Source organism: Chiloscyllium punctatum, chromosome 21, assembly GCF_047496795.1.
Source record: "Chiloscyllium punctatum isolate Juve2018m chromosome 21, sChiPun1.3, whole genome shotgun sequence".
In the NCBI taxonomy this organism is placed as follows: domain Eukaryota; kingdom Metazoa; phylum Chordata; class Chondrichthyes; order Orectolobiformes; family Hemiscylliidae; genus Chiloscyllium; species Chiloscyllium punctatum.
In genome coordinates, this window is record NC_092759.1 from 17,117,076 (window position 1) to 17,132,510 (window position 15,435).

The 15,435-nt window shown below is 48.0% G+C and overlaps 1 protein-coding gene across 1 annotated transcript in view; it reads left to right on the forward strand.

The window, feature by feature from the left end:
* The first annotated feature begins 1,334 nt into the window (after positions 1-1,334).
* Positions 1,335-15,435, forward strand: part of LOC140492379 (P2Y purinoceptor 3-like) — a 39,415-nt gene continuing 25,314 nt past the window's right edge. Inside the window, exon 1 of the mRNA XM_072591298.1 lies at positions 1,335-1,467. The gene's annotated coding sequence lies outside the window, so the exon portion shown is untranslated. The remainder of the gene's footprint in view (positions 1,468-15,435) is intronic.

Here is a 15,435-nt window from a genome sequence, read left to right on the forward strand (position 1 = left end):
GGAAGTTCATTCCACACACGAACCACTCACTGTGTAAAATATTTACCCCTAGTGTCCTTTTTAAATCTTTCTCCTCTCACCTTAAATAAATGCCTTGACTTGAAATTCTCGAGCTTAGGGAAAAGACACCTGCCATTCACCTTATCTATGCCCCTCATGTGATTTTGTAAACCTCTGTAAGGGTCACCCTTCAACCTCCTACACACCATTGAGAAAAGTCCCAGGTTTTCCAGTTTACTTTTTTATTATCTCAAGCCCTCCCTTCCCTGGCAACATCTTGGTAAATAAAATCTGACAGAACTGCGGATGCTGTAAATCAGAAACAAAAGAAGATATTGGTGGAAAAAGTCAGCAGGCATGGCAGCATCCATGGAGAGAAAGTAGAGTTAATGTTTCGGGTCCAGTGACGCTCCCTTAGAACTGGACATGCTGGTAAATCTCTTCTGAACCCTCTCCAGTTTAATAATGTCCTTTCTATAACAGGGTGACCAGAACTGGACACAGTACTCCAGAACAGGCCTCACCAATGTCCTGTACAACCTCAGCATGATGTCCCAACTCCTGTGCTCAAAGGGCTGAGCATTGAAGGCAAGCTTGCCAAACACCTTCATAACCACCCGCTTTATATGTGATGCAAATGTCAAAGAATTGTTTACCTGAATCCCAAGGTACTAATGTCGTGTAGTCTAGTGTAATAATGTAGTGTCATGATGGAGGCCACTCAGCCCATCAAATCTTTTCTAGCTCTCTCTGGCAGAGCAATCCAGTCAGTTCCATACTATTCCAATCAATCACTGTTTCCCCATACAGTTCATTTCCCTCAAGTGCCCCTCCAAGTTTTCTTTCAAAATCATTCACCATCTCCACTTTCATTCCTGCCACCCTGCTCCCAACCTCTCTTGGGGTTCCAGGCCATTAACACTCGCAATGTCAATAAAAGTTCTTCCTCCCATCTGCCCTCGGCATCTCTAGTCCAAACTGTGAGATTTGTGTCCCTCCCAGTCCTTTTCCATCAGGTCGAGGGCACAGCTTTGCTTCCTGCACCTTTTCTCGAACGCTTCATCATCTCGTCCGCCCCCAGTTGCAGCTCCCCTCTCGACCTCCTTTGCTCCGAGACCAACTTCATTCGCAGGACTTTATAAACCAATGCTTGTTTAAAGCGTTAAGCAAGGGAACCAAGATGCTCAGCCGTTGCGTTGTGCAGAGCACTTAACAGTGAGCTGCAAGTCAGGGTGTGGGAAGGACGGACAGGGACTGAGGGAGAAAGAGACAGTGAGTGCTGCTTTTAGCTGATTACTTTCATTCGATCACAGGTTGAGCGATGGGAGACAAGTAGCCAGGGAGTGAGAGCACAGTTCTCTGAATGTTCGAGTCCAGAGCAGGGAGCTGGAATGCACTCTTGAGCAGCCAATTCTCTTCCCTTACAATCCTCCTTAAAAGTTTCTGCAAACAAGCAAGAACCAAGAGGTGGGTGGCGAACACAATTGCTTATTTTCACAGTTGCTGCAACATTCATGTGAGTTTATCTCTGTTTTTAATTGTGTGTCTGTCTCTATGTGGTTGACCCTGTGTGTGTCTGTGTTTGAGTGTCTTCATCTCTCTGCCTCTGCTTCTACTGTCTATTCCCATGTCTGTCAATGTCTCTGTGACTCTCTGTGTGCGCCTGTGTTTGTCTGTGTCTGTGGGTTTATGTGTCCTTGTATCCCTGTGTTTGTGTCTCTGTGTCTGTATGTATGTGTGTGGGTGTCTATCTGTTTGTGACTGTGTCTGTGGGCTTATGTGTCCGTGTGTGTCTGTACATAAGTGCCTGCATCCCTGTCTGTTGCTGTGTGTTTATGTCTGTGTGTGACTCTGTGTGTATGTATCTGATGTGTGTTTGTGTCTGTCTGTGTCTCTGTATCTGTGAGTGTGTGACTATCTGTGTGTGTGTAATCTGAGTGTGACCATCTCTGTGCGCCTGTGTCTGAGTGTGTTTGTGTGTGTGTCTGTATATGTCTCTGTTTCTGTATGCCTGTCTGTCCCTGTCTCTGTTTCTCAGTCTCTGTGAGCGTGTGTGTGACTGTGTCTGTATGTGTGTAATCTTAGTGTGACCATCTCTGTGTGTCTGTGTCTGAGTGTGAGTGTGTTTGTATCTGTCTCTGTTTTTGTGTGTGTGTGTGTGTGCGCGCACGCACATTTGTGTCTCTGTTTCTGTGTGTCCGTGGGTCTGTCTGTGTCTCTGCTTCTCTGTGACGGTGTGTGTGTGCATTTTCTGCAGCATCCACGTGCAATTTAAATACTTAGCCTAGCAGGTAAATGGGAATGGCCTCACTGTTTGAAGATGATTTGGTCTACCTGGTGCATTAATGTCCCTGGAGGGTGGCCTGAATCTCATCAGAGGACATCCTGGTGCCAAGTAGGGTCTGGGGTCATGATCATAATCCCACTCTCCCCTCTCCTATTAGCAGGAACGTGGATGGTGGCCCCTTTAAAGGGTCAGTTTAAGCATTTCTGGGCCGGGGGGGGTCCCTTTAAGAGCTATTTCTCTCTAGGCATTGTCAAGGAAGGTAGATATGAGTTAGTGTGACTCATAGAGGGTCTCTGATGAGAACCAGTCCACTTGGTCATTGCATTTCCAGGCCCTGTCGCCGGGTAGATTAAAGCTGAGGCTGTGAGAGTGTTTTAACAACCCTAACCAAACAGATGATGGGAGCATTACATCTGGGTTCAGTGATGTTTCCTGTGGGCTGTTTCCTTCAAGATTCCACTCTTCAAATCAAAAGCACTTAATCAAAAGGAGAATTTGACCAGCTTTGGAACATGAATGATCGCCTTCACTCCCTCTTAATGGACGATCTGGGGCAAATCGCAGAATTGATTGAGAGGAGATGGGAGCCCATAATTTTAGTGCAATTCTTCAGGGTGCCTGCAGAGGGTGCATTGTCCCAGCTCCCTCCTGTAAAGGCTAAGCCAAAGAGTCATAGAGACGTACAACATGGAAACAGATCCTTCGGTCCAACTTGTCCATGCTGACCAGATATCCTAAATTAATCTCGTCCCATTTACCAGCATTTGGCCCATTTCCCTGTAAATCCTTCCTATTCATTTACCAGTCCAGATGCCTTTTAACTGTTGTCATTGTACCAGCCTCCACCACTTCCTCTGGCAGCTCATTCCATACACACACCACCCTCTGTGTGAAAAGGTTGCTCCTTAAGTCCCTTTTATATCTTTCCCCTCTCACCCTTTCAAGTTTCACAACAACTTTCCTATCGCAGGGAGACCAGAATTGATTGCGGTATTCCAAAAACAGCCTAACCAATGTCCTGTACAGCCGCAACTTCCCAACTCCTATACTCAATGCACTGACCAATGAAGGCAAGTGTAGCAGATGCCTTCTTTACTATCCTGTCTACCTGCGACTCTACTTTCAAGAAACTATGAACCTGGTCTCTTTGGGCAGAAGTGGGCACTGCACATGCTGGAGATTAGAGTCAAGATTAGAGTGGTGCTGGAAAAGCACAGCAGGTCAGGCAGCATCCGAAGAGCAGGAGAGTCGATGTTTCGGGCAAAGATCGACGTTTCTGATGAAGGGCATTTGCCCGAAACGTCGATTTCCCTGCCCTAAGGTCGTTTGTCCAGCAACACTCCCCAGGACCCTACCATTAGGTCACCATAGTGCTACCTCATTAGAGAGAAGAGGTAACCAGTGGGGGTTTAACCTGAGGGTCACCCAGGTAGAGACTGCAGAAAGAGAGTCTGTCGTGGAACATCAGACAGTGCAGGAATTCAACCCACACTGTTGGCATCATTCTGTTACACAAGACAACATTTCAGGCAAAGCCAAAACATGAATATTGCACCTACTTGGTGACCTGGGGAGAATTCCTGTGAACCTGGATCTGCTATTGAGTTCATTCCCACAAGGGCGGCACGGTGGCACAGTGGTTAGCACTGCTGCCTCACAGCGCCAGAGACCCGGGTTCAATTCCCGCCTCAGGTGACTGACTGTGTGGAGTTTGCACGTTCTCCCTGTGTCTGCGTGGGTTTCCTCCGGGTGCTCCAGTTTCCTCCCACAGTCCAAAGATGTGCAGGTCAGGTGAATTGGCCGAGCTAAATTACCCGTAGTATTAGGTAAGGGGTAGATGTAGGGGTATGGGTGGGTTGCGCTTCGGCGGGGCGGTGTGGACTTGTTGGGCCGAAGGGCCTGTTCCCACACTGTAAGTAATCTAATCTAAAAAAAATCAAATCTAAAAAAAAAACTCAAAAAAACTCCCACACCCGGGGATGCAAGCGTAAAGTGCAGGCTGACATTCCTGCTCCAGTACCGAGGGAGTGCCATACTGTCAGAAGTACCACTTAAAGGTGAGATGTTAAACTGAAGTCGCATTGTGGTTGGGGGGTATTGGGGGAGGTGATGAGAGTTGGACATTTGGTGGTTTACCCTTGGATTCTGGGAACGGGTAGGATTAGCTTCTGACTGGAATATTCCAGAATGAAAGTACAAGCCATTTTTATTTTAAGGGGCCCCTTTATGTTCAGTATAAGGTGAGGGCAGGGTATCGGTAGAGAACGTTGCCTGGTTTAGGTTGACTCGCTAAAGGCGAATTGACAGGAATTAAAGTGTGGCGAAGAGGGGAGCCATTTACAAAAGCGATCTCAAGAAACTTCTTCACGAAGCAAAGAAAGGGCTTGAATTTCTGTAGTGCCTTTCACAACCTCAGGACAATCTTGGCTGCTTTTTGGCCATTGGATTACTTTTGGGTCCCACTTCAGGTCAGAAACTGGGCAGCTAATTCACGCCGCAGTCATGAGATCACCTACTTATTTGGTGGTCGACTTTGGGCCAGGACTTGACCCCCACAATAGGGTTAGCAATTCGATTGTGTCCCTGACTGAGGTGTGATGGGGCCTCAGTTTAACATCCCACTGAGAAACAGCAATAATGCAGTGAACCCTTACGTGTTCCATCAACCCCAACCTTAGACTGAGCGTTCACAGCCCTTTCTGTGGGTGAGAATTCTAAACATTCACAGCCCATCTGAGTTAAATCTTTTCTCCTCATCTCGACCTGAGTGGCATCCCCTTATTTTTGAATTCTGGACTCCCCGAACAGGAGGCAACATTTTACCAGCATCTACCCACATCTGCAGCTCAGTGCCAACTTGGCGGCTCAGTGGTTAGCACTGCTGCCTCACGATGCCAGGGACCTGGGTTTGATTCCACACCCTTGGGCGACTGTCTGTGTGGAGTTTGCATGTTCTCCTGGCGTCTGCTCTGGTTTCCTCCCACACTCCAGGTGGATTGGTCAGCCTCAAATTGTCCCGTGGTATTTGAGGAAAGACATTCTGGCTATTGTGGGAGTGCAGCGTAGGGTCACGAGGTCAATTCCCGGAATGGTGGGACTATCTTACGCTGAAAGATTGGAGCGACTGGGCTTGTATACCCTTGAGTTTAGAAGACTGAGAAGGGATCTGATTGAAACGTATAAGATTATTAAAGGATTGGACACTCTGGAGGCAGGAAACATGTTTCCGCTGATGGGTGAGTCCCGAACCAGAGGACACAGTTTAAAAATAAGGGGTAGGCCACTTAGAACAGAGATGAGGAGAAAATTCTTCACCCAGAGAGTGGTGGGTGTATGGAATGCTCTGCCCCAGAGGGCAGTGGAGGCCCAGTCTCTGGATACTTTCAAGAAAGTGTTGGATAGAGCTCTTAAGGATAGTGGAATCAAGGGTTATGGGGATAAGGCAGGAACAGGATACTGACTGAGGATGATCAGCCATGATCATAACGAATGGTGGTGCTGGCTCGAAGGGCAGAATGGCCTACTCCTGCACCTATTGTCTATTGTCTATTGTGTATTGACCAGGGATATGCAGACTAGGTGGGTTAGCCAAGGGTAATGCAGAGTTACAGGTAGAGGGATGGCTGAGATGCTCTTTGAGAATTGGTGTAGGCCCAATAGCCTCTATCCATACTGTAGGGATTCTATTGCCTGTCAGTCCTTTTAACTATTTTGCAAATTTCAGGGAGATCACCTCTCATTCCTCGAAATTCTAGAGAACAACAGGACTAGTTTATGCAATCCCTCTCCATAAGGCAAATCCCTCCATCCCTGGTAGACCTTCAGGGCTCCCTTTGTGGCAATAATGTAGTTCCTGAGAGAAAGAGACCAAAGCAGCACTCCGGGGTGCAGGTCTACACAAACACTACATTGGACAAACAGGCAGAAAACTAGCCACCAGGATACATGAACACCAACCAGCCACATAACGACATGACCCTCTCTCACATACAGATAAGGAAGGACACCACTTCGACTGGGGCAACGCATCCATCTTAGGACAAGCCAAACAGAGACACGCATGAGAATTCCTGGAAGCATGGCATTCCAGCCAGGGCTCTGTCGACGAACGCATCGGGTTGGGCCCCATTTGCCACCCCCTGATGGGGGGGCGGTAGGTGACATCGCCGGCCCGGGGAGGCCCAGGCATGTAGGTGGAAGGCGGGGGTCATGTGCACTGCTTTGCCTGGGGCCCACTGGAGATGTTACCTAGTGGGGTGGCGAAGCGTCTGGAGATGGGACCTTCCAGCTCAGTGAGCAAACCTACATCCAGAACCTCAACCTGAGCTACAAATCTTCTCAAAACTCGCTATGTACAGAGAGATCTCGGTGTCCAGGTGCATAAATCCCTGAAAGTTGCCACCCAGGTTGATAGAGTTGTTAAGAAGGCATATGGTGTGTTGGCGTTTATTGGTAGGGGGATTAGGTTTCGGAGCCATGAGATCATGCTTCAACTGTACAGGACACTGGTAAGGCTGCACCTGGAGTATTGCGTACAGTTCTGGTCACCGCATTATGGGAAGGATGTGGAAGCTTTTAAAAGGGTTCAGAGGAGATTTACTGAGATGTTGCCTGTTATGGAGGGAAGGTCTTATGAGGAAAGGCTGAGGGAACTGAGGCTGTTTTCGTTAGAGAGAAGAAGGTTGAGAAGTGACTTAATCAAGACGTATACGATAATCAGTGGGTTAGATAGGGTGGACAGTGAGAGTCTTTTGCCTTGGATGGTGATAGCTAACACGAGGGGACATAGCTTTAAATTGAGGGGTGATTATATATATAGAGATAATTTCTTTACTCAGAGAGTAGTAGGGGCTTGGAATGGCCTGCCTGTGACAGTAGTAAAATCGCCGACGTTAAGGGCATTTAAATGGGCATTGGACGTACATATGGAGAAAAATGGAATGGTGTAGGTTAGATGGGCATCAGGTAATTATCACAGGTCGGTGCAACATCAAGGGCTGAAGGGCCTGTTCTGCGCTATAACATTCTATGTTCTATGTTCTTAACTGACCGGACTGCTAAAATCTCCAAGCAACTCTTCACTCATTCTGTACTCAAATCATGCGGACTGGCTGAATTGTAGATGTTTTTAAATCAATCTGGCAAGGTGGATAACGACACATCATCCGGACGTCCTGGGTCAGAGGTGGGGACACTACCACCCTGGTCAAACCGCTGCCTCTGTGGAGATGGGCCTGAGTCCAGTATTGCAGACCACTTGGATAAGGGGGGGTGAACAGTGTAATGGTGGTGGTACTGGGGCAAGGATCGAACAGGTGGGGAGACAGGCTGCTGTGGGAGCTAAGCTCTCCTGTCAGTGGCTGTCTTGAGACTCGAGCAGTTGACTTATTAACCGAAGGGTAACGAGGTGCATCAGTCTGCTGACACAGCTTGACACTCAGTACAGCAACTCGCAGAAGGAACTGCGTCGGAACCCTTGTCTTCGCAAACAGAGAGCGAGGGAGAGAGAGACGAGCGGGTGGGTGAATTATGAGACCGTCCTCCCAGAATTAACACACCGGTCATCGTCGGTGGTGGGGGGGGCATCGTCAGTGTGGAGGCGTGAGTGGGGAAGGGGGGTATGGGGTGGTGGGTGAAGTGGGGGTCAAGCAAGGCAAGGGGAAGTCTGCCTGGGAGCCATCCCACCATTCCTGACCCGCGCGTACATCACGCCATCCTGTATTCGGCTAACCCCGGGATTTTGGGAAAGGGCGCGGCTTACCGGTTGGGAGAGACGCTGCATTGCGGCTGAAGGTTTCCCCTTCCCCATGTGCCCATGTTAACCCCCTTCTCATTGAGAAGGGGGGATGAGCCAGAGAGAGGGGCAACTGAGTGGGAAAGGGCGGGAAACTTCCCACAAAGGGTTAACAAGGCGAGAGAGTGAACAGATGAGGAAGATGTTGGAGTCCCGGAGAAACTTTGATCTCCCTTGACCCCCACCCCGATATTATCTCCCAAACAGTGCCATCCCGTACTCTCCAACAGCCAAGGGTTAGATAACAGTGCTGGAGTTGCGTGGATGAGTTAAACAAAATTAACCCAACCCCAGGACAAACAGAAAGGAAGGAACTTCCATTTCTCTCCAGGGCCTTTCCCAAACATCAGGTTGTCTCAAAGTGTTTGACAACCAACGTGGTACTTTGCAAAGTAGGCGCCGTTAGAATGTGCAAAATGTGGCCCTCATTTTACACACAGCAAGCTCCCCCCCAGTAGCAATGTGATAACGATCGGGTAATTCCTGTGTTTTTTATATATAAAGGGATGTTGGTTGACAGATTGTCATTCGCCCTGTGTTACTGCGGAGATTATCTCTGAAACCTGCTGCCATTATCCAAACTCCAGGCTCAGAGTCTGCAAACTGACATTGGCTCCTGCAGGACATCAACATCCATCACATGTTTAAACCTCTCACTGAATTGTCCAAGGACCTCAGGCCCCCTCCCTATCTCTGTACCCCCCTCCAGCCCCGACACCCCCTCCCTATCTCTGTAACCGCCTCCCTATCTCTGTAACACCCTCCAGCTCCTACACCCCCTCCCTATCTATGTAACACCCTCCAGCCCCTATACCCCCTTCCTATCTCTGTAACACCCTCCAGCTCCTACACCCCCTCCCTATCTCTGTAACCCCCTCCAGCCCCTAGACCCCTCCCTATATCTGTAACCTCCTCCAGCCCCTATACCCCTCCCTATCTCTGTATCCCCCAACCCCTACACCCCTCCCTATCTTTGTAACCCACTGCAGCCCCTACACTCCTTCCCTATTTCTGTAACCCTCACCAGCCCCTACACCCTTTCCCTATTTCTGTAACCCCCTTCAGCCCCTTGCTCCCTCCCTATCCCTGTATCCCCTTCCAGCCCCTACACCCCTCCCTATCTCTGTAAACCCCTCCAGCCCCTGGACCCTCCCTATCTCTGTCACTTCCTCCAGCCCCCTACACTCCTCCCTAGCTCTGTAACCTCCTCCAGCCTGTACACCCCTCCCTATCTTGATCACCTCCTCCAGCCCTTACACCCCCTCCCTATCTCTGTAACCCCCTCCCTATCTCTGTAACCCCCTCCAGCCCCTACACCCCCCTCCCCATTTCTGTACCCTCCTCCAATTCCGGCCTCTTGAATATTCCCCAATTCCTATTGTTCTGCCATTGGTGGCCATGCCTTCACTGCTTGGGCACCATATAAATGCAAATTGTTAAACCAGGTACAATCAGGTAGCAGGAGGAGGCCAATCGGCTTCTCCAAGCCTGCTCCACAATTGAATAAGATCCTGCTGAGAGCTAAGAGCAGCAAGGAGGGGACATGAAAGGTCCTTAGTTGGTAGGATTAGGGAAAACCCTAAGGCTTTCTATAGGTATGTTAGGAATAAAAGAATGACTAGGGAAGGAATAGGTCCAATCAAGGATAGTAATGGGAAGTTGCGTGTGGAGGCTGAAGAGATTGGGGAGGCGCTGAATGAATACTTTTCGTCAGTATTCACTCAGGAACAGGACATTGTTGTCGATATGAATACTGAGGCACGAATAAGTAGAATGGATGGCTTTGAGATATGTAGAGAAGAGGTGTTGGAAATTCTGGCAAGGGTGAAAATAGATAAGTCCCCTGGGCCTGATGGCATTTATCCTAGGATTCTCTGGGAAGCAAGGGAGGAGATTGCAGAGCCATTGGCCTTGATTTTTGTGTCCTCTTTGTCGACAGGAGTAGTGCCAGAGTACTGGAGGCTAGCAAACGTGGTTCCCTTGTTCAAGAAGGGGAGTAGGGATAATCCTAGTAACTATAGGCCAGTGAGTCTCACTTCTGTTGTGGGCAAAGTCTTAGAGAGAATTGTAAGGGATAGGATTTATGCACATCTGGATAAGAATAATGTGATCAAGGATAGTCAGCATGGTTTTGTGAAGGGCAGGTCGTGCCTCACAAACCTTATTGAATTCTTTGAGAAGGTGACTAAGGAGGTAGATGAGGGGAAAGCGGTAGATGTGGTATATATAGATTTTAGTAAGGTGTTTGATAAGGTCCCCCATGGTAGGCTACTGCAGAAAATACAGAGATATGGCATTGAGGGTGAGTTGGAGGTTTGGATTAGGAATTGGCTGGCTGGAAGAAGACAGAGGGTAGTAGTTGATGGCAAAGGTTCATCTTGGAGTGCCGTCACTAGCGGTGTTCCGCAAGGATCTGTTTTGGGACCATTGCTATTTGTCATTTTTATAAATGTCCTGGAGGAAGGGTTAGAAGGTTGGGTGAGCAAGTTTGCGGATGATACGAAAGTCGGAGGAGTTGTAGACAGTGAGGAAGGATATGACAGGTTACAGCGGGATATAGAGAAGCTGCAGAGCTGGGCAGAAAGGTGGCAAATGGAGTTCAATGTAGCTAAGTGTGAAGTGATTCACTTTGGTAAGAGTAATAAAAAGATGGATTACTGGGCTAATGGTAGACTACTTGGTAGTGTGGAAGAGCAGAGGGATCTTGGTGTCCATGTACACAGATCTCTGAAAGTTGCCACCCAGGTAAATAGTGCAGTGAAGAAGGCATATGGCGTATTGGCTTTTATTGGTAGAGGAATTGAGTTCCGGAGTCCTGAGGTCATGCTGCAGTTGTATAAGACTCTGGTGCGGCCGCATCTGGAATATTGTGTGCAGTTTTGGTCGCCATACTATAGGAAGGATGTGGAGGCACTGGAACGGGTGCAGAGGAAGTTTACCAGGATGTTGCCTGGTATGGTAGGAAAATCCTATGAGGAAAGGCTGAGGCACTTGGGGTTGTTTTCATTGGAGAAAAGAAGGTTTAGGGGTGATTTGATAGAGGTGTACAAGATGATTAGGGGGTTAGATAGGGTTGACAGTGAGAACCTTTTTCCACGTATGGAGTCAGCTATTACAAGGGGGCATAGCTTTAAATTAAGGGGGGGATGGATATAGGACTGATGTTAGGGGTAGGTTCTTCACTCAGCGAGTCGTAAGTTCATGGAATGCCCTGCCAGTAGCAGTAGTGGACTCTCCCTCTTTATGGGTATTTAAGCGGGCATTGGATAGGTATATGGAGGATAGTGGGTTAGTGTAGGTTAGGTGGGAATGGGAGGGGCAGGATGTGGGTCTGGGTGGAATGCTGTTCAGAGGATCCGTGAGGATTTGATGGGCAGAATGGCCTGCTTCCACACAATAGGGATTCTACAATTGCAACTTCAGCTCCAGAACCCAGCTACCCCTAACAACCTTCCCTCCCTGCATCTGCCCAGAAATCCATACACCTCTGTCCTCAAAATAGTCAAGCACTCTGCTTCCATCCCCCTTTGACGTAAACCTCCTCTCAATTCCTGACAGTCCTGAAGGGCTTTTGCCCGAAATGGCGACTCTCCTGCTCTTCAGATGCTGCCTGACCTGCTGTCCTTTTCCAGCACCACCCTGGTCTATCTAGTCTCTGATCTCCAGCATCTGCAGTCCTCACTTTTGCCTCCTCTCTAATTTTAAGACTTTGCCTTCAAAGTCTTTCTCTAAGTAAAGACATCAATATTGTGCACACTATTCCCGATGGGGTCTCACCAGTGATCACTCTGACTGAAGCAGAACCACTCCATTCCCTCACAATAAACAATAACATTCAATCAGCTGACCTAATTTCTTCCGTTCTCTGCCCATTAACTTTTTATGATCATGCACGGGGATATTCAGATCCTTTGGCTTCTCAGAACCATGAAATCTCTCATTAGTTAGATCTCCTATTTTATTCTGCCTGGCACAATGGACAATTTCACACTTTCTCCATTGCCAGATCTCTGTCCACTCATACTACCTGGATCCCTTCACAGCTTCCTGATGCCCTCTTCTCTACTCACCTTCCTACCATCTATGCATCATTGGCATATCTGGCAACTATCCTCACCGGCCAGTTTATTGCAGTTTCTCATTGAGAGCCTAACCCTAACCCTACCACTGAAGACTGTCAGACATGGGAAAAGGAGTAGGCCATTCGGCCCCTCAATCCTGCTCTGTTATTTAATACGATCGTGGCTGATCCGAAAATTCCTCACGTCCACTTTCCTGCCCTTTCCCCATAACTCTTGATTCCGCGACCAAGAATCTATCTCTCTCAGCCTTAAATATACACGAGGATGTTGCCCCCACAGTTCTCTGTGGCAAGGAGTTCCAAAGACTCACAACTCTCTGAGAGAAGAAATTCCACCTCATCCCGCTCTTAAATTGATGTCCCTTTCTTCTGAGCCTGTGCCCTCTGGTCTTAAACTCCCTCATGAAGGGAAAACATCCTCTCGAGGGGTTAGATGGCCTACTCCTGCTCCTAATTCTTACGTCCTCATAGGCTCTCCCAGTTCCTATGATTGCATACATTGTATACAAAACTGAAGGGAGACCTCATGTACAGAGCATGCTGAAGGAGAAAGGAACTTCTTATTATGATTGACTCCCTCTTTTAAAGCTGTTTGTAAGATTTTAATTTTACAGAATTTTTTTTTTCAATTCCTTGTGAAAACATGAGCTTTTGTTGGGGCTCGACCCAGTATTTATTGTTGGGAGTGTGTTGCTGGAAAAGCACAGCAGGTCAGGCAGCATCTGAGGAGCAGGAGAATCCACGTTTCGGGCATAAGCCCTTCATCAGGATGAAGGGATCCAGCCCGATACGTCGATTTTCCTGCTCCTTGGATGCTGCCTGACCTGCTGTGCTTTTCCAGCAACACACTCTCAACTCTGAAACTTCACTGTCTCCCACCATTTATTGCCTATTGCCCCTGGAGAGAGTGGTGGTGGTGGATATAGAAGGGTTGCAGTTTGTGTGATGTAGGAACCTCCCTCCTCCTCCAGATGGTGCTACAGAAGGAGTTGGCACTTCATTGGTACGTGTATGTGATCCAATGCTTCACCTTCGCGTGATCCATTGGATTCAGCCCCTTTCCACTGAACTTAAATTGTAGAGAAAGACCAATCAGCCTATTTGCTCCATGCTGGTTTTCCTGCTTCTTGCAAGCCTCTTCCTCCCCTCCTCTTCCTCTCACCCAGTCAGCATATCCTTATATTCCTTTCCCCCTTATGTGTTTATGCAACATCCCCCCTCTTCTCCGCTTTCAACAAATTGACACGATTCATCTCAGTCTCATCCTGTGGGAGCACATTCCACATTCTCACTAGTCTCTGGGGAAAGACGTTTCCTCTGAATTTATTGGGTTGGATTGATTGGGGACTGCCATACCCTGATGGGCGTGGTTTTGGAGTCTCCTATAAATTGGAATGTCTCCCTTGTGTCCATCTTATCAATTATATTTATTATTTTGAGCCTGGGATTTAGGTAGATTCTCCAGGTGTTAGCGTAGATGGAGTGCTGCGCTTACTGGTGCAGCTGGTAAGATGTTACACTGAGATCCCATGGCCCTGGCCAACATTGCTAGAAAAGGTATCTGCTCATGATCATGGAATCCTTACAGAGCGGAAGCAGACCATTTGGCCCATTGAGTCCAAACCTGGAGAGCATCCAACCCAAATCTACCCTACTTCCCCGGGCAAACCCACCTAGCCTACACCTCCCTGGGCACTATGGGACAGTGTGGCATGGCCAATGCACCTTAACCTGCATAAGTTCAGACTGTGGCAGGGAACTGTAGCAGGTACAGGGAGAACGTGCAAACTCCACACAGACAGTTGCCTGAGACTGGGATTGAACCCAGGTCCCCACCGCTGTGAGGCAGCAGTGCTAACCACTGAGCCACCGTGCCACCCTCATTACTGTAGCTGATTTCAAATAGCTTCATTGGCTGTGAAGCGTTCTGGGGTAAGGAAAGGCACTATGTAAATGCAAGTTCTTTCTTATTCTGTTTTCAGATCAGAACCAACCTGTGGCCATCATAACTTAATGCAAAGCAAGACTGAACTCTATTGACCTGACCATTTCCATGCAAACATGGCCCAACAGATACTGAGTGATTAGCTCCACGTTTGAATGGGAAAGGGATTTGCTCTGTTACAGTGAGGGGGGGGGGGGGTACAAATTGGGTTGATATTCCCTGGAATGCCTTGAAACCTCCAAGATTGTGAAGGACCTTGTCAGGGTAGACACCGACAGGTTGTTTCTGCTGGGGCAGGAATCTAAAACAAGGGGAATGGGACTCAGGCAACCAAAGTAATGGGAAGAGGATGGGAAAGTGGTATTGAAGCCCAAGGTCAGTCATGACAGTATTGAATGATGGATGGGCTGAATGGTCTATTCTGGCTTTTATTCTCGTGAGCTTACATTGAGTTACTTGTGATTTAGAACTTCAATCCTCTTAGTGTTGAATTCTGTTTGGATTCTTTGAGGAGGTAATGAACATGTTAGACGCAGGAGAGCCAGTGGACGTGATCTATTTGGATTTCCAGAAGGTCTTTGAAAAGGCGTTGCACAGGAGGCTGCTAAATAGCATAAGAGCCCATGGCGTTAGGGGCAAGGGACTGGCATTAATTAAGGATTGGCTTCCTGGCAGAAGGCAGAGATTAGGGATAAAGGGATTTTTTACAGGATGGCAGTCGGTGACTACGTCAGTTGAGTTGGACCCAAGGGTCTGTTTCTGTGCTGTATAACTCCTGTGGCGTTCCATAACTAAACCATTAATATACATTAATGATCCGGGCAAAAGAATGAGGACATTGTTGCTATGTTTGCAGGTGACAGATAGGTGGAGGGACAGGTAGCGTTGAGGAAGCAGGAGGCTGCAGAAGGACTTGGACAGGGTGGGAGAGTGGGCAAAGCAGTGGCAGATGGAATACATTGTGGGAAAGTGTGAGGTGATGCACTTTGGTCAGAAGATTAGATTGTTTTCTAAATGGGGAAAGGCTTCAGAAATCTGAAGCACAAAAGGACTTGGAGGTCTTAGTTCAGGATTCTCTTAAGTTTAATGTGCAAGATGAGTTGGCAGTCAGGAAGGACATTGGGAAGGTTTATGAGAACAACGTCAGAAATTCACGGGAATTTACCTCAGGAAAGGAGGCCGGTTTTTATTTGAATGAAGAGGGTTGAGGTATTTTTAAAATATTGATAGTTTTGATCGGCTGGGTTTGGATGGCGTGAATGTTTTCTCTTGTCGGGACGAGAAGAGCTAGAGACCGTCAGTTCAATATGGCCCCCAAGAAATCCAGT